This window comes from Mus musculus, chromosome 4 (assembly GCF_000001635.26).
Source record: "Mus musculus strain C57BL/6J chromosome 4, GRCm38.p6 C57BL/6J".
Lineage (NCBI taxonomy): Eukaryota > Metazoa > Chordata > Mammalia > Rodentia > Muridae > Mus > Mus musculus.
Window position 1 is genome coordinate 118,289,105 of NC_000070.6, and position 19,079 is coordinate 118,308,183.

General features: G+C 49.1%; 1 protein-coding gene across 17 annotated transcripts in view; it reads right to left on the bottom strand.

The window, feature by feature from the left end:
• Ptprf (protein tyrosine phosphatase, receptor type, F) overlaps window positions 1-2,301 on the bottom strand; it is an 83,193-nt gene extending 80,892 nt beyond the window's left edge. For 8 of the 17 annotated variants that reach the window (XM_006502876.2, XM_006502871.2, XM_006502875.2 and 5 more), the window contains exon 1: window positions 2,076-2,164. The gene's annotated coding sequence lies outside the window, so the exon portion shown is untranslated. Of the gene's footprint in view, window positions 1-2,075 lie in introns of all 17 variants that reach the window. The other 9 variants (XM_030253363.1, XM_006502872.2, XM_030253360.1 and 6 more) reach the window with 3 other exon arrangements.
• Window positions 2,302-19,079: the final 16,778 nt, after the last annotated feature.

Consider the following 19,079-nt stretch of genomic DNA (forward strand, 5'->3'; position numbering starts at 1 on the left):
TACAACTCACAAGGCAAGGTTTCCAGCCAGCCTAGCCTTGCTGCAGTTCACCTCACCCCACCCCCAGCAAACTGCTTCTCTGGCACCCAGAACTAAAGTCCTCTTCCCATAGCCCTAAACACATGGGCCTGGACAGAGGGAAGGGGATGCGGCTGCGAGAAGAGAAGGATCCTATTAAAACTGTCCCCATTAGAGGAAGGGAAGAGGACCATGGTGACTCAAGGGAAACAAAACCATGAAGGAACTGTATTAGAAAGTGCAAGAAAGCATGTGTGCAGCAAGGCCTGAGGCTGAGTGTGCAGGGCGCACGCACAGACAGGTGTGCCCTGTGTGCAAGCACAGCGGGTTTCTGCAGGAGGGCTCCTCCTTCCAGGGACTGTGAAGTGCACTGGCAGAATGGAGGGTGAGCTGAGACCCAGAAGGCAGGTGGGAAGGTGGGGCCTATGGGGTATGTGGCCTGAGCCCTAGCTGAGAGTGAAGGCTTGTTCTTAAAGAGTCGTTGGAGCCCTAGGCATATCCACATAATCTGTAAAAACAGGGATTTTCACGCTCCCTGAAGCAAGAGTTAAAACGGAGCCAAAACAGAATACCCCCCCCCTGCCCGGCCCCCGATTTCCTGTCAGACCTCTCCCCTGGATCCTATCAGGTTCCTGGTACCTCCCAGAGGATCCCAGACTGGGCCCTTCATCCAGGAACTACCACTGACTGTCCTTCCTTCCCCAGGCCTACCAACCAGAAAATACTTCCCCGTATTCCCAGGCCAGAGCCAGCACCGGGTCACTCAGGATGCCACCCTGGGCCCTTCAGCAGCACAAGTGGAGTCTTCCTCAACAACAGCCCTTGGTTATCCAGCATCCCCAGGCCGGCCCTGGCTGCTCTCAGGGTGGTCCTCCCTCCCATTCCACAGCTACTGGCAGGTAGAGCTCCCACCCCACCTGCTCCAACTCAGGGGCCCTGCAGAGGGAGGGGGAGAAATGGGGAGAAGGGCTAGCCCCTCCCCCTCCCGGGGTAAGAAGAACCAGAGGGGCCGCATTCCGGAGACGTGGGGGAGGGGGCCTGACAGAGGGGGATTCAGAGACACCAAGCAGAGAGACACCTAAGGAGGGAGCTACAGAGACATGGAGGCACAGAGGCCCGGGGAGAGGGAACAGGGAGACCCGGGGAGAAGGAACACGGAGACTCGGGGAGAGGGAACATGGAAACCTGGGAGAGGGAACAGGGAGACCTGAAGAAAGGGAACACGGAGACCTGGGGAAAGAGGACAGGAAGACCAGGGAGAAAGAACCCGATACTCGGGGAGAGAAACAGAGACTGGAAAGGGAGAGAAACCCACGGCTGGACAAGCTGAGACCGCAGGGAGGAAGATCGGGAGGCAGTGAGCGACACAGGGAGCCGGAGACACCTAGGGAAACCGAGAAAGGCGCCGAGACGAAAACCCGGGCGCAGAGACTGGGGACCAGGCACACCCGAACGGGACGGGACGGGGCGGGACGCCGGGAGGCGACTGAGTGAACTTTCGGAGCGGGTCCGAGCGCACCCGTCCTCCCGGGACGAGCCGCTCTGGGGCCTCGAGGGCGCCGCTCGAGGTGGGGGTTGGGACCGCCCGGCCGGCCCCTCCCCGGGCCGCGCTCCGTACGGAGACCAGGGAAGGGGGGCTCGCAACTCACGCCCCGCTCGTCCCGGGGCCGCACGTGCGCCCGGTTGCCCGCGAGACCCGGCGTCGGCTGCGGCTCTTCCGCCGGCGGGGAGGGGGCGCCGTGGGACGGGGGAGGCGGCCTGGACCCGCCCGGGGCCGGCGGGGGAGGCTGAAGGCCGCCCCCGGAGCGCGACCGCGGCGGATGGGGAACCGGGCGCCCACCGGCGCGGGGAAACTTTGCACGGGGGGTGCGGGCTGCGGCTCAGGTGCGGCGGGGGCTCGGACGAGATCGCGGGCGCGGCAGGTGGGGGCGCGGCCCGGCCTCCGGGCGCCCCCGGGCCCGCCCCCGGCTCAGCTCCACGGACGCGGGGGCAGGGTGGGGATGGCGCGGAAGGGCCGCGCATCGAGGGGCCCGAAGGGGGCTCGGGGGGTCACTCACCGCCTCTCCGGGGGCCGTCGGTCTGCATGTCCCCCCTCGAGCCGCTGAGGCCGCCGTTCTCAGTCCGCCGCTGCCGCCGCCGTCGCCCGCTCCCGCCACCGCCACCTCCACCGCCGCCCGAGCAGGAGCCGGAGCCGGAGCCGGAGCTGGAGCCGGAGCCGCCGCCTCTGCCGCCGCCGCCGCCACCGCTCCCGCGCCAGCTCCAGCCGCGCGCGCCCGCCCGCCCGCGCCCGCGTCCCTGCCCCTGCCGTGCGCGTCCCCGGCGCCGCCCCTCCCCTCGTGCACTCTCGCTTGTAGAGGAGTGGAGCTGTAGGCCCAACGAGGCTGCAGACCAACCCCAAGTCTAAACCGCCTGGAACATCAAAATTGAGCTTAAACCTCAGGAACGAGCGTGGATAGAACCAAACTTAGACACAAAAGTCCAGACCCTCCCAAATCCTCACATGTACGTAATACTTCTCTAGGGTCCCCTGCCGCCAATCCAACCCAGAACCACCTTTAAACCTAATGTTGAGTCCAGACCCTAAAATTTGCCTAGCAATCAGAAAAAGTAGTAATTTTTTTTTTAACTGAACGCCTATAGTGTATGGACTCCAATTACAGATTCGAACACTAAATGGCTTCATTTCTTCTACCTGGCCTAAGTTTGATATTGATAGCAGCCCCAACCCTTGGTCTGAATGGAGTCCGGTATAGATATTGAGACCCTTATACAGAAGAAAATACTATGCTAAGGCAGCTGCCTCACACCGGAGCCCAGTGCTTTCATGTGTTCTAGTCTCTGCTTTATTTCTATCCCAGACAAGAACATTTCCCTGCTGGGATTCTTGATTTTTAAAGAAGATTTTTATTTATATATGTATTTGTGTGTGTACGCCAGTGTGTGTGTGTGCTTGTATATGCATATTCACCGTGTGGTGTTACAGGAGGGTGTGAGGAACCCAGTGTGGGTGCCGGGAACCAGACCCAAGTCCTCTGCTCTTGATTGCTGAACACTCCAACGCTGAAACTCTCAATTCCAATAGAAAAATTGGAACTGGGTCACCAGAGGAGTTGGGGAACACACCCTAATACAGACACTGATCTCAATACCTCTCCCATCTTGGTGATCTTTTAGTATAATAATCTGATCCAACTCTAATAATTGTGCAACCTGAGATGGGACTGGCTTTACAGAAACTCCACACGGACCTTTATCTCTACACCGCTCTTCCCCTGTGCTCTGATCTGAGGTCAACCCCACCCAGAGGCTAACCAATATCCCAACATCTACACTAATTCTAGCAGATATGAATGATCCCCGGTCTCAAGATCTGTTCAGTATACGCCTTAGCATTGAATTCCAGACTCCTTGTCCACAGCCACACCACCCTGAAACCATCCACTTGCATTTGAACTTCACTGACCTCATGTCAAATTCAAATGCACGTGCCACCGTGTCCAGTGTGTGCAGTGCTAGGGACTAAACCAATAACCTGCTTGAAGATTTATATTCCAAGCTGTGATTATAGGGACTTGGTGATCTCCAAACAAGAGCCAGCCTTGGCATCAAAGCCTTCAGGCTCCTCACGTGAAACTATCACTTAGAAAGTCATCAAGGTCACGCCAGCCATTTTCTGTTCCCAATCCCACACCACGAGGCTTCACCATTAAGACAAGAGGTGAGACCCTTCTGGCCTCTACAGCCTGGATCAGGTGAGATCCTTTGTGAAGGCTCTGGTCTCTGCATAGCATCTCTCCGATTTTTCTGAGAATTTAAAATCAGATGAGAAATAAAAACAAGATCTGGGGACTATTGAGGCTCCTGGGTTCTCAATGGTTACCTGCTAGGTTTAGGGATCTGGGTTGAGGATCAAGTTCAGGGGAACACCTAAATCACAGGGCAGCTTTTGTCTTGGAGCTGCATTCACAAGCAGTACGCGTGCGCCCCCTGGTGTACGATAAGGCAATAGGCCTGGCTTCCGAGAATCTGGGCACTTCGGCCCAGATGACAAATAGATCAAAATGAATACTCCTAAGGCAGTGGTTTTTCACCCACGGGTAATTTTGTTGTGCTGTGGGAGAGCTGCTGCAATTTTTTTTTATCCATCTTTAAATATATTTTGTCTGTTTTTCAGAACTCTGACTGTTTAGTTCCCCAGTTTAAAAACATATAATTTTCGACCTCCTTTTCGCTGACTTCTGGAAACAGCTCTTTCCCCTGGCTTTACCGGCCTAGCCTGCCCTCCATGACCACGGGTTCTCCAATTACTTGGCCGCGTCGTCTCTTCATTTCCACGGCTCAATACTAGGTCTTTCCTTCTCCTGCCTCTTTCCACCCCTTGGCCCCCGTGTGAGCTCCAGCTCCTTGGACTAAGCCCCTTCTCTATGCTATGTCTCAGCTGTCCCTCAGATAAATAGAATTCCTGTCTCAGGTCTATCCCCATTCATCTCAGGCAAGAAACTCAGTCACTGGACCAGAAATATAGATCTCCTGCCCAATTGGTCGTCAGTCCTGCAAACTTCGTGAAGGAGACAGAGACACAGATGGGATGAGGAGAGACTGGTTAATTCTGACCTCCACATTAGCCCAACCAAAGCCAAACTCAATTTTTAAATGTTCTTGTACATAGTTATATGATAACTCACCCTTCAACTTACTGAACCTGGAGAGAGTTCATACTTGCTGAGGGACATTGGCTTCTTCCAGAAAGCCACACTTGGGCTGGGTTCGTGAGTTACGTCCCCTTGAGTTGTCACCACATCTACATCTTTGTGTTTCCCTCATCTAAGACTCTAAGGACAGGAGGGATGTGTCTGCTTCATCCACTGCCTTGTTCCAGTGGCCAACAAGGGCGCCAACACTCAGCAGGTGACTGGAATGTATTTATTAAAACAGTGAAGGGCTGGAGAGAGGGCTCAGCGGTTAAGAGCACTGACTGCTCTTTCAGGGGTCCTGAGTTCAATTCCCAGCAACCACATGGTGGCTCACAACCAACTATAATGGAATCCGATGCCCTCTTCTGGTGTGTCTGAAGATAGCTACAAGGTACTCATATACATTTAATTAATTAATTTAAAAAAACAGTGAAGATATTTTTCCCTTCTGTTCACAAGGAGCCACCAGATGTGAATGACCAGGTCAAGAAAGTTTCCCTCACCAGGGCTTAGGCAGTCACCCTGCAATCTTCGGTGGTCTTGGCATTTATGAATAGAGAAGCCCACCTGTCTTTTCTGCTCACCACCCTGAATGTCAGTAATGTGAGGTTTATTTGGTGGTCCTGTACCTCTGCCCAGTTTAGTGGCTGTGATACTCACAGGTAGGAGGGCTGAAGCCCCGCCCCACCCCCGCCCCCTGGCTGAAGGCGGCAGACCCACTCACTGCTAAACTAGCTAGGCTTCTGCTTTGGGTCACTCAGACCTACATTCTGGGGCCACCACAGCCATCTCAGGCTCTCAAACTATTGGTCTCTGTCCCATCTCTCACCTACTTTTTGGCCCCTATTTGGTATAGTACATATGAAGGCTGGGCAGAAGAACACTGGGACCCCTATGGTCTAATTTCAGAATGTATAGCACCTGGCTGCCCACAAACTCAGGGGAATGAAACAGAGGCTCAGGCCCTGAGGCCACAGGATGAGAGAACAGTCTTGGGGGGGGGGACTAGATGGCATATGAAGAAATAAAGCCAAGTCTCAGACCAGATTGTCAAACTCTGAGCACAGGGTCCATGCAGACCTGCCCCTGCTGCCCTGCTCCGAGGCCTGGAGGGGAGGCATGTCCTTGTGCTCATATGTGAAGGCCAAGTGATGTCTCCTGGCAGCAGTGCTGTGTCTGCTGTGTCCCAGCCCCAGGGTGCAGGGTGAGGGAAGCGCCAGATGTCAGTTCCCACTCTCTATTCACCCTTTGTCCAGATCCTGGGCCCACTGGATGCCCCTCAAGTTCATGACGTCAGTACATCTCTTAGCTGGTTGAAATCGAATTACATTTCAGCCTGAGTCCCCACCCCACCAGGTCAGCAGCAGTTCTGTTATCCCTCACAGCTGCCTTTACCCTCCCCTTGCTGAAAGTGCAAGAATTCTGGGGCTTTGCACAGCCCCAAAGTTGGTCCGTCTGTGCTCCTGAGCCTTTCAGGGAGAGCTTTAAACAGATACTCGAACAGTGGCCATCACTGTAATGGGGTATCCCACTATGCACTGTCCACTTCTCCAAGGCCTCACTTTCCCATCCTCATTCCCCCTTCATCCCAGGCTCTTTCTAGGCAGCTCCACCCTTCACAAAGCTTCAGCCTTTAGTCCTTGGCGTGGTTCCCCCTGCCCACCCCCCCAGCCACCGACAGCTGCTTTCCAAGGTGGTGGGGTAGACAGTGCTGTTTACCTGCCCTCCCGCATGCCTCTGACGGACGTACGTCAAGAAGAGCTCAGAAGACACAATCACCAGTTCGCCTTCCTCCCGGTACAGATGGGAGAGAAAGGCTGAGTCCCTTGAACACAAAAGCCTGGCTAATGTCTCTGCTTCCTTGCCAGTGAGTCACTGTGGTGGAGCATGATACAGGAGCTGATTTCTCAATGGAACAAGCTAATGATGACTTCACCCTAGCAGGACTCCCTAATGTCCTTATCGCCAAGTGAAGCCACCCACACCTGCTCCTTCCTGCCCATCCCCGTGGTTTCTAAGGGACTGGAGGTTGCTGTCCAGCAGATGCTCTGACTTCTTCAAGGCTTTGCTCTCCTTTCCCCATTCGTTGCTTCCTCTTTGCCACTTCCTGTTCTGTCACGCTCAAGCCTCTCCTGCCCTGAACAGAACTCCCCCGCCCCCATCCCTCAGGCCCACACCCCCCTCGGGCACACCCCCCTCCACAGTGGGAGAGACTTCAGCTCTTCTTCACTCTCTCCGGGCAACCTTCTTCACTCTTCCTCTTGTTCACTTCTAGGTCTGCTGCGGGTCAGGTTTGGATGATCACTAACTTCCTCTTCTGAATCACTTTCTGTGTGTACAAAGTGTGTGTGTGTGTGTGTGTGTGTGTGTGTGTGTGTGTGTGTGTGTGTGTGTGCATCATATGTGTGGACGGGAATGCAGGTGAGCGTATGGGAACCAGAGGGCAACCTCGAGTGTCTGTCCTTGCCTTGTTTGTGACAGTCTCTTGTTGTTCACCTCTATGCCACATTAGCTGCATTCTAAGCTGTGGGGGATTCCCCTGCCTCCACCTCGCATCTCACCAGTGCTGACTTGGCATTATATGGGTTCCCCAGTTCCTGTAATGATGCCCGATGGCTGTACCTCCGTGTCATGTCTAGCCTGGTGGGTGTCCCAGTAGCTCCGTCTGCTTCCCGCTCTACCTTGAGTTACTTTTATTCCCGTTACACAGTTCTTTGACCTTGCTGTCCATCTCTTATAAGAAGTGTGAATCAATCTCTCCCTCTCCCTCCCGCTTCCTTTCCCTCTCCCTCCTCTCCCTTTCCCCTCCCTCTCCCTCCCTCTCCTCATCTCAGTCCCCCCCCCATCTTTCTGTCTTTTCCTGGGTTTCACGTTGCCCACAAACTCTCTCTACAACTGAGGCCAACCTGCAACTTCTCCTTCTGCTCCTGCCTTCCGAATGCTAGGGTCACAGGCCAGTACCACAATGATCATCAGTGTATGCGGTTTGGGGGCTCAGACTCCAAGTTTCATTCATCCTGACAGAGCACTCCACCACCCGAGCTGCAAGCCCCCTCTTAACAGCACACACTGGGCCTGGTCCCTGCTGCACCTCACTGTTACATCAGGTCCCTCTGCGAGTGACCCTGTACTCTCCCGATGCACCACCTCTTTTCCTTCCTCCCTCCCTCTCTCCCTCCCTCCCTCCCTCCCTTCTCCTCCACGGCTGATTTAGGTCCTAAAGCCTAACACTTCGTGATGCTCTCGTCAGTCCTCCTCGCTCCTTTACCTCCCACCTCTTCATCATGTGTGGATGGCAAAAGCCCAGCTCTGAATGAGCCTTCCTGACGTCTCCCGTCTGTGCTAAAGCAACCAAGAGACACTGGTTTGGTTTTGTTTTTGAAGGAATGAGCTAGTGGAATAAGTGCATGCAGCAGAGAGAAGGGGAGAGAGAACACCTAGCTTCTCTGGAGACTGGAATACCAGAGATGTACACAGGGGGCCATACCCCACAGCCAGGAGTACATGTAAGGTCAGTATTTCTCCACTGGACGACAAGCATCACCCCGCAGGCAGGCTCCTGGTCTTTTGTGGAAAGTGGAGCAGAACCTAAGAGAGTACCAGGCAACACAGGTGAAGGAATTCAGATGTCAGGAGGGGCCTCCAGAAGCTGCACAGAAACTCGATGCTGGATGCTCCAGCTCTCAGGGACTCTCCATCCACTGCCATGCCATCCTACCCTCCACCCCCAAGACTCAGTGAGCACAGAGCAGCGGCTCAAGGGGAGCCTGACATTTAAAGAGCTGCTGACCTAGGTCTGAGTAACACCCACAGCCCAGATCACTTCCCCTCGCTAACGCCTTCCTTTCCTCTTTGTGAAAGGGGATAAAACAGCAGAATTGGAAGCGGGACACAAAATCGTGTTTGTAAAGCACTTAATCAGAGCACACCCTAGGTTCTAGAGCTTAGAAGCTATTTGATGGTTTTAGAATTAGCATAATCAAGCTTCTAATAGCATCGGCTTGGAGAAGCGTTTTACAAGCTCATCTCACCGGGTCTCCTATACTGGATAACCCTGACTACCCTCCACCGGAAGCTCAGCCTTCACCCCTGTCGGCCTCCTCTGGCACATGCCCTACGCTTGTCTAACTCTACTTTCCCTTCCTTATGCCTTAAACTCTCAGGCCCCTACAGATAAGCTTCCCTCCAGTTCCTGCCTAACCAAGGAAGCAGCAACTGTCCCAGGGGGTGGGGGTAGGGGGCTGCCATTCCACAATCACAGAGCAGAGTCCAGGCAGAGCCTTCCTGCTCCCAAAGCCACTCCCAGATCATTATTCCTGCAGCCTCAAGGAAAAGCCCTGCTCGCTTCAGGCTCCTGCCATCTGGCTCACACAGTCCCTTCACTCAACCAAGATTTATTGAGTTTCAGAGTCTCTCTCTCTCTCTTTCTCTCTCTCTCTCTCTCTCCCTCCCCTCCCTCCCTCCCTCCCTCCCTCTTTTTTTTTCAAAAGGGCTTCAGGTACACTGACATGGTGGCACCCTCAGAAGTGGAGCAAGAAGATCATGAGTTCGAAGCCAACCTGGCTGCATAATGAGACCCCGGCTCAAACAAGCAAGCAAATAAACAAATGAGCCAGATCAAAACGTAGGCTCTGGGGAGGGTCTTGAGGAGGATAAAGGCGATGGGGGTGGGGCAGGAGGGAGCTGCTAGGCTCAGGGTAGGGGAATGAGACATCAGTGTCTAGGTGCTGACCAGCTTCAAGAGAGCTGATCCCTGCCAAAAAGGTTTGGCTTATGATTGGAGTATATTCATTATAAATTACACTTTAAATTTTCATATGGGGCAGCTGAGACAGTAAAAGCACTTGTCATGCTAGTCTGGTGACCAGAGTACAAGAGAACTGATTCCCAAAAGGTGTCCTCTGACCTCAGTATGTGTGAAGAGGCACACACACACACATACACATACTCACACACACAAAGAAAAAACTCTCCCCAATATATGTGAGTTTTGGCTAACTTAAACAGGGAAATAGACTCTTTCTTTTAAGTACTTATGAATTTATTTTATATAAAACAGGAGTAACAGAATTCGGGTGTTATCTTTGTTGCTTCACATGGAAGTTGTGAACAGTCCAAGCCACGCAGAAGGAAGTCTAGACAATAGCATCGAGCATGCTACTGAGGGTGGGAACTTTTGGAAAAGATCAAAAGTTAGACAGCCATTTATCTTCGTAGTGCTCTCATCACTGAAGGAGAACCAGTCTGCTTTTCTTCTTGAGCTGCGCGGTCAGGAACTCATTTGCCATGGTATAAATAGCCTAAGCTGGGCTGGGAGATGGCTGGGTGGATAGAGCACTGGCTGCTCTTCTAGGGAGCCAGGTTCAATTCCCAGCACCCACATGGCAGCTCACAACTGTCGGAAACTCCAGTTCCAGGAGACCTGACACCCTCACACAGACATATGCAGGCAAAACACCAATGCACATAAAATAAAAATTAAATGATATATATTATTATATATATTAAATTATATGTTTATGTGTATATATATGTATGTATATGTATGTATATATATATATACCCTAAGCTCTGCAGGAATTACCTCTTGATGTGGCCCAGCACCTGGAACTTGACGATGTTCCATCTACAGAAAATACTGTTCCCTTCCCTGAGCCCTAGCAGCCCCTCCCCTTCACCACATCACCTTTATCCTCTCCAAGACCGGAGACCAGAGCATGAGCGATCACAGATGACTCCCTTTAAAGAAAATAAGTGCACATTTTCTTTTACTAATTAATTGATTGGTTTTGGGAGGGGTCTCATGTAACTCATGCTAGCCTTGAACTTCTGACCTTCCATCCCTCCACTTTAGAGTACAGAAATTATGGTTTTATGTGGTACTGAGGATTCCTGAATGCTAAGGAAACCCCATGCCAACTGAGCTACACTCTGGACCCTGATAATGTAACTTGAAAGACAACTCATGATGAAGACAGAATATGGCATCAGGGTTATAACCAGAGCTTTCCAAAGACCAAAAAGAAAAGAATTTCAAGTCAAACGAGGCTGGCTATGGTGACTCACACCTGATACCAGCATTTGGGGCTAAGACTGGAGGATTGTCACAAACTGGAGACCAGTCTCAATGGTATAGCAAACCTCTGTCTTAAAACCATAAGAGGGGCTGGGGTAAAAGCTAGTTATAGACTCCTGGCTTCTTTTTATTAAAGACTTTTAAAATTTAAATGTATGAATGTGTTTGATTGGAGAGAGATATGCATGTGCCTACGTGTACTTGTAGAAGCCAGAGGACAACTTACTGGGGATAGAATCTCTTCTGGAGTCGCCTCTCCTTCCACCAGACAGACGCTCGACCACCTACCCTGTAGGTTCCAGGGATTGAACCAAGGTCCTCAGGGCCCCTTTGCTGCAGAGCTATCTCAGCCTTCCTGCCCATCCTCTTACCTATAGTCCTTCAATCCTCCCCATCCCCACAACAGAGAATTTTTTTGTTTTCAGAAATCTCTTTCCCAGCTCAGGTAGCTCAGACCTGAACTCTTAGCACTTGAGAGCCTGAGGCAGGAGGATTGCCACAATTGTGAGGCCATCATGGGATATATATATATATATATATATATATATATATATATATATATATATATATATATATATGTATATATGTATATATGTATATATACATACACACACACATATATGTATGTATGTATGTATATATATGTGTGTGTGTGTGTGTGTTTATATATATATATATATATATATGCCAGCATGTCTATAGAGTAAGACGCTGTATCAAACAACAGCAGAACAAAATACAAAATATCCTTTCTTCCCCAGAGCCCTTCCATTTTCCCAATCACTTTTCCGAGTCATATCTGCAGGGTAGATCTAAAAACTGAGTAATACTGGGATTGGAACCGCTTTTTTTTTTTTTTTTTTTTTTTTTTTTTTTTTATTGTATATAAGTACACTGAGCTGTTTTCAGACACTCCAGAAGAGGGAGTCAGATCTCATTACGGATGGTTGTGAGCCACCATGTGGTTGCTGGGATTTGAACTTCGGACCTTCGGAAGAGCAGTCGGGTGCTCTTACCCACTGAGCCATCTCACCAGCCCCGGAACCGCTTTTCACAGAGCTTTCTAGTAGGGAAGAGCGCTCCATTCCCTGAGCTTCGAGTGGGCGTGGGCTCACTGTATAGGGCTTTCTTTTCAATGCCTGCTATTTGTGCTGGCTTCTTTATTCAACCTGCTAAATAAAATACTTTCATACTCGTAGCTCAAAGACAGACATTACTTCTTCAGTCTAGTACATTCTAAAGCTATAGTGAGACGGGAAATAATTCCTTAACTGCCTCCTAATTAGCAGTGTGTCTTTCCTATTCCCTGAGAATCAGTAAATCCGATTATTGTGGCAAGGGTAGATGTCTGTTCCTTTCTTGATCCCCTTTGGGGTTTGTTTGAATAAGAATATGGTTGTAGTCCCTTTAATGGCTTTGCAGTGATGTTCGAGAGAGAGGCCTTGATGGTTTGATTTTAGGAAGCCTCAATTACATTTTTGCCAAAGGCTAATATCAATTTGGGAATGATATATTCTCCCAGTTAAATAAAATTAAAGATAAGTGTATGAAGACATAGAAAGAAAAAAAATACAAGGACAGTAATCAAGAGTGTGGGTCTTTAGGACAAGCTTACAAATCAACAGAACAAAATCCAGAATCCAGGAAGGAGCCCTTATATTTATGGCCAATTGATTTTTTTTACAAAGGTGCCAAGGCAGTTTGGTGTGGAAAGGACAGTCTTTTTTAACAAATGGCTCTCAGAAAGCTGGATACTTACATGCAAAAATGTGAATTTAGACTAGTGCCAAAATTCACTCACGAGTCAGATTCACAAGAACCAAATCTATGAAACCCTACGGAGCCATGGGATCAAGTGTCCGTGACCTTGATTAGGCAAGGAGCTCCTAGTTCTGACAATGAAGGCACAATAATAAAGAAAATAGACTTTATAAAATCTAATTTAATAAACCCCATCAACTGGGTGGGCATGGTATCACATGCCTTTTAATCTCAGCCCATGGGAGGCAGAGGTAGGCAGATCTCTCAGGGAAAGCTTGGTCTACAGAGTGAATTTCTGGCCAGCCAGAGCGACACAGAGAAACTCTGTCTGAAAGAAGAAAAAAGATGTTTAGTATCAACATTAGTTGTTAGATAAATGCAGAGCAAAGGGGCCGGGCTCTTGCTCGGTAGAACAACCTTGCCTTGTACACAAACAAGCTCTGGATGCAATCTCAGGCACAGTAAAAAGAAAGAGTGTGAATCAAAACCGCATTGAGCCGGCACTTCACGCCTAGCAGAATGGTTCTGATCAATACGACGGGCAATAGCAAGCATTGATGAGAGTGTGGAGACACCAGAGCCTTCCTCATGCTTATAGCTTATGGGAATGGGAAAAGCTGCAGCACTTTGAAAAGCGGCTTGTCAGGTTTTTAATATAATTTTACCATGCGACCCTGCAATGTCGCTTATAGGTATTTGCTCCAGAGAAATCAAAGCCCTCGCCTATAGAGGAACTGATAACGTTGATGCTCAGAGCAGAAGCGGCAGAAATGGCTCAAAGTTGAAACAACCCAAACGTTTATGACTCAGTGAATCACTAAACAAAACATAGCGTATCCATAGCGTACTGCACTCTTCAGCAATAAAAGGAGCAGGCGATGAGCAAGTGGTGGCCACAGAGGACCCTGAGGCGCATACTCAGAGGAAGAGACGGGACATAAAAGGCTTATTGTGGGCTTGGGATATGTGTAAAGTTCAGCATGCAAAGGCTGGCATGCAATAGACCCTGGGCTCACTCCTCAAGGTGTGTGTGTGGGGGGGTAGATTTAAATCAGGAGGGCGTCTGGTGAGATGGCTTAGCAGCTAAAGGTACTTGCTGTAAATGATAACCTGAGTTTGTTCCCTGGGTCCAACATAATGGAAGGAGAGAACTGAGGTCTATAAGCTGTCCTCTGACCTGTATTGGGAGCCACTCTCATGTGCACACACACACACACACACACACACACACACACAACTAATAAAGAAGTGTAATACTTTTTGTTTGGTTGTTTTTTTGAGACACAGTCTCACTATGTAGCTCTGTTGTCCTTAAACTCACAGAGATCCTCCTGCCTCTGTCTCCTTAGAGCTGGGATTAAAGGCATGCCCTGCTACACCTGGCTAAAAAATGTACTAGACTTTATAAAGGGACATGCAGATTGTGTGATTTTTGTTTCTGTGAAATTTCCAGAAGAAGAAATTTTAAAGGCAGGATGTGGACAGTGGTTGGCTGTGGAAATCGATGGTGACTGACTGAAATGTCTTTTAGGGTGATGCATGTAATTTTAAGTTAAATTATGCTTACTATTGCACTACTTTATAAATTTACCAAAAATCGTTGAACTGTAAACATGAAAAAGATCACACAAGCCAGGTGTGGTGGTGTACACCAGCAGTCCCCACAGTCCCAGCACTTGGAACAGTGGTGTGGGGATTGCCACAAATTCAAGGCTAGCCTAGGCTACATGGTGAGTCTCGGGTCAGCCTGGGCTACACAGCAAGAGCCTGTCTCAGAACAAATACAGAAGCAGGGGAGGTGGCTCAGTGGGACTCCAGAGCACTTCCTTCTTTTCCCAGCATCTAGTTCAGGTGGCTCACAGCCAATTTCTCCTAAGTCTATCTCTAGGAGATCCAACACTTCTGCCTTCTGTAGGCACCCACACATATGGTGCGCTCACACACACACACACACACACACACACACACACACACACACACACACTCACACTCACAAGGTCAACAAAAATAAAAATAAGTCTTAAATATCAAAACAGAATAGTTTTCAGAGAAACAGACTGAGTGTAATAATATATATCCCTAATATAGAGATGTCTTAAAACTTGCTTAGCATGTGCAAAGGTCCTGGGTTCAATCCCCGGCACTGCATAAAAACCATCCCCGCAAAGGTACACACGGAAAGGTGCACACTGAGGACCGCTGAGCTTCCTATAGCCAGAGGAGAAAAGGGAACAAGATTGAAAATGAGGTTTGCTGTGGTGCCTACGATTAAAAAAATAAAACAAAGAATAACCTTCAGCTACTCAGCTGCCGCAGAGCGGCTGGCGGCTTGTTGTCGGAGGAGGAGTTAAGCCCTGATGGGCTGCCATGGTAGACACTATCTTTCTGTGGCTATTTAAATGGAGAGCAATTGCAATTCAATAGAACTAAAAACAATTTGGGGTGGGGGTGAGAAGATGGGTCAGAAGGCAAAAGTCCTTGCCCTGCAAGCATGGGTTCAAACCCAGCAACCCCCATAAAAAGCTGGATCCAGTGCTTCATGTCTGTAACCCCAGCACTGAGATTAGGGGGAAGTTTGTGGGTCAGCTAGCCTGAAGCGAGAGACCATCACACAGAAGCAGAGAGATAACCAGGCCCTGAGTGTTGTCATCTGACCCCACCCCACCCCCGACTATGCACGTGTACCCACACTCTCTCACACACATGCACCAAATGCACACAAAAACATTTAGAAAGAGATAGTTCCTGGGGTCGAGTAACAGCCCAGTAGCTCAGCATTGGCTTAAGGCCATGGCTCCGACCTCCAGCACCATTTATTTGTTTGTTTGTTTGTGTGTTTGTTTGTTTGCTTGACTGTTTAAAGTTAGAGATAGAGTTTTCTGGCTCCCCTTAAAGCTTGCACTCGCCCACAAGAGCTCAAGGTTGCCATCTTGAACAGGACCCTAGAGAAAGCTCCAATCACCGCTCACTGCACTGAGCACAGAGAGTGAGCGGCAGCGAACAAATACAGGTTTGGGTCTGGAATGTTAGCAAGGGAGTAACATTGTCCCGTTTTCAGCTATAACTTTTAAATAGTCTTTTGCACATCACACACTGAGAATAGAGAGAAGGATTTGGGAGTAGAGGAGTCAAAACTTTAGCTTTCTTTCTTTCTTTCTTTCCTTCTTTCTCCCTCTCTCTCTCTCTCTTCTTTCTCCCTTTCTTTCTTTCTCTTCTCTCCTTCCTTCTTTCCTTCCTTCTTTCTTTCCTTCCTCCCTCCCTCCTTCCCTCTCTCCCTTCCTCCCTCCCTCCCTTCCTTCCTTCCTTCCTTCCTTCCTTCCTTCCTTCCCTTAGTGGGTCAGAGATTGAAGTAGGATATATTCCAGCTTTTTTCCAGCACTTGCATGGAGTGGTAGGACAAGCTGAGACCCACCAGGACACACTCCAGGAACAATATTTGGTTAGTTTCGCTGTTTAGCTAATGACTGGGCTTTTGTTGAGCAAAGCGCCCTTTGGCTGGCTTCTCTTTTGCTGAGTGGTATATTCTGGCTGGCAGGATGCTGATACACAAAACAGAGAGGCAGAGCCAGCCTGGCAGGGGAAGCTGGGAGCTGGTAGAGAGCCGGACGTGGAGGAGGGGATGGCTAGAAACTGGGAAAGTTTGACCTCTGCCTCTGGGGGGTACTGAAGAGCAAGAGTATAGGTTTTAATCTTAAATTTTAAATGACATTTATTTATAGAGTGTGCTAAGGACAAGAGCTGATTTTCTCCATCCACTATGTGGGGCCTGGAGATCTTTTGGCCACAAGCACCTTTACATGTTGAGCCATTTTGTCAGCCCTGGGAACATAGATTTTTGAGTGAAATAACAAGAACAAAAACTAATACACAACAACAAAGGGCCACGTGGCCATTGGACCCCCGATCAGAGACAAACATACAGGACACACGGCCTGTGGGATAGAAGGGGAAACTTAAGAAGTGTGTCTTTGACAGTGATATTCTACCAGCAGGTCCCTCTCCTGCTCTTACCCTCCCCTCTAGAGTGAAGCCAGGTGGCACGGAGCCTGTGGCTCTGTGCTTGTACCACAGGAGGTAGAGGCAGGGACCCATAGAAGGGCAAAGAAATACCTGACACCAGAGAGCAGGGCTGGGGGTAGAAGAAGGCCTTTGCTTCTGATATTGTGCACATAGGCATTGCCAGTCCTGTGGGAGGTGTCGTGGAAAGGCTTTTATACAGAGATTTTTTTCCCCTCTTTTGGTTATCATTAGTAGCATGGTTTATTTGGAGTAAACTTTCTTCCACGTTTAGAATGGAATCATCTAGAAGTTTTGAGCATGGCTACCATCAGCTGTGACCAGATTCAAAGGTATTGACAAATCTAGACAATGTGCTCCCCAATGGGGTCTGAGGGGTGTCTAAGAACACACTGAGAGATGAAGAGTGGTGGCTGGGGAGAGAAGCCGCCCATGGTGGCAGCTGTGCGAACCCTTACGCCTGCTCCTGGATCTTCTGAGAGGGGCGTCCAGCCCTCCAGCCCCAACCTCTAGCAGAGGGATCCAGCGATTGACAGCAGCGTGGACACAGCGGGGATGTCATTTGGGACAAGAGTAGTGAGCAGTCCTCACCCTTAGTAGTGATCCGCTGCCCTTCTCCAAGTTCGTTCTTGGACTGTGGCCACCTCGGGATTAGCTAGTCCGTGACGGGAATTACTCATTCCACATGTTTTAGATCACTGGTGGTTTCGAGGATATAGTATGACTTTCTGCTTTTTATTTTCATAGAAAAAGATTAGGACTTTCCGATGTTTGAAGAAACGGCCAAGCCACTTGGAATCCACACAGGTCAGGGATCCGGTGTCGGGGGCTACACCCTCATGAGCGGGGAGAATGACGGGAGGGCAGGGATGGGGCCTCACTGGATTTCTGAAAGATGGGCTCTGGCACAGGAAAGGATTGGTCTCACTCCGATTCTGTACAGCCCCACTCTCATTAGCTGGTCGTAGAGCATCCTGGAGCCCTAGAAATAGTGCTAGTACCAAGCTAGAGGCGATGATAAGGTTGTCTGGAGTAGGCATACCAGGGAGGGCACAGTTTCAGAACACTAGGCATCTGCGCACCCTTGCCACATTCCTTGGAAGGTGCGTGTATACTTGGGGACTCTGTCCGTGATTTCTGGAAGCGTGAGAACAATGTATTGTTTTTATAAGTAGAAAAACCAGCTTAAATTCTGCATCATGCTTTAAGTTCTTAAATCACATTTCTTTCTTTTGCGCAGGGCAGGGGAGGCGCAAACACACCAAGGTGAGAAGGTATCTTTAGGCTTTAGTTTTCTCCTTGTACAATGTGGTTTCCCGGGATTGAACTCAGAGTGGCAGGCTGCCTGCTCCTGGGAACTACATTGTGGGTTTTTTGGGTTTTTTTGTTTGTTTGTTTGTTTGGTTGGTTGGTTTGGTTTTTCGAGACAGGGTTTCTCTGTATAGCCCTGGCTGTCCTGGAACTCAGTTTGTAGACCAGGCTGGCCTCAAACTCAGAAATCTGCCTGCCTCTGCCTCCCTAAAGGCGTGTGCCACCACTCCTGGCTACTACATTGTGTTTTAATAGGAGTCTGTTACAATCAGTATTTGTTTTTCTTGCAGAACTTTTCTTTTTCTTTTAATTAATTAATTACTTTTAAATATTATTTTTGAGGCCATTTCTGAAGCATCCCAGGCTGGCCTCAAACTTATAACACAGTCTGAAGGTGACCTTAAACTTCTAGTCTTTTTGCCTCTAGCTGCCAAGAGTGTGGCTTATACCATCCCACACAATTTATGTGGTGCCAGGGATCGAACCTAGGGCATTGTGTATGCTAGGCAAGAACTCTGTCTCCTGAGTTATGTCCTTGCATATTTATGCAAATAGAAAGCAGAAACCTTACAAGTGTTTTCCCAAATAGTGAGAAACTCTCTCACTCTTGTGCCGCTTTAAATAAGAACAGCGACATCACGCTCAGCGGGTTAAATATTACGAGGTTGACGGAAAGTTCAATTTCCTATAACAAACTTACAGTGTGTAAATACAATTTTCTACAATCAACAAGCATCATAGTCTTAAGGTTAAGGGTTATAAAACAATAAAATATTGTAATTAGAGTAGACTATCACAGGAGAGCTCCTTGCATACAAATTACTCAATATCAGGATAGAGAGACATAAGAAAGGATGTAACTGGAAATAAGATCTTAACTCCATATGGTTAATATTCTCTCTCTCTCTCTCCTTCTCTCTCTCTCTCCTTCTCTCTCTCCCTCCCTCCCTTTCTACCTCCTTCTCGCTCCATTCAAATCACTCCTAGTTTTTGCTACACAAAAATAATTATATTCAGGCCAGTGTTCCGCATTCTTCCCGCAGTCCCTGTGTCAATAGCTAACTTCTCAGGGTTCCTTATCTCTTTCTTATCTATTGCTATTGGAACTTGTGATCTCAGCTACAGCCTTGGAACCAAGATAAAATGGTAGATTGGTGGATTATAAAGTTTTAGGGAATGTCTTAAAAGTGGCTATCCCGCAA